The 417-nt window shown below is 39.1% G+C and overlaps 1 pseudogene; it reads right to left on the bottom strand.

Moving 5' to 3' along the window:
• The window catches only part of LOC119582006, a 7,698-nt pseudogene that overhangs the window by 5,120 nt on the left and 2,161 nt on the right, over positions 1–417 (bottom strand).

Raw genomic sequence — 417 nt, 5'->3', positions numbered from 1 at the left:
TTTTGAGCTCAACTTTGGGTCCATAAGCATTTGATGCTGGAATTTAAAAGCAAATGATAGAAAAAAAATATTTTCTTTCACTTTAGGGTTCTAGTATCTTTAAGAGGTACTAAACAGAGGATGCTGCACAAATTGGAGAAATATGGGCTCCCTCTGACAAGCCAATGGCACACGGTATGTTATCATGCAGTAATATCCGCAACTTGGCCCACAAAGACATGGCATAATAACAACTCATATATGATTCACAGGTTTAACCTAGCCCATAGGCTGGAAGGCACCACAAGTTAAGGAGGGTATTACAATGAATTTTACATCAATGAGAAAGGGTTAAGAGTTAGGTCAAGACATGAGCATATGAGATCCTGTCATTCTGGTAATGAACATTAAAATGTTTAAGGGGGAGAGGGAGGGGGA

This window comes from Penaeus monodon, chromosome 15, assembly GCF_015228065.2.
Source record: "Penaeus monodon isolate SGIC_2016 chromosome 15, NSTDA_Pmon_1, whole genome shotgun sequence".
NCBI classification, from domain to species: Eukaryota; Metazoa; Arthropoda; class Malacostraca; order Decapoda; family Penaeidae; genus Penaeus; species Penaeus monodon.
This window is presented reverse-complemented; position numbering and strand designations above follow the sequence as displayed.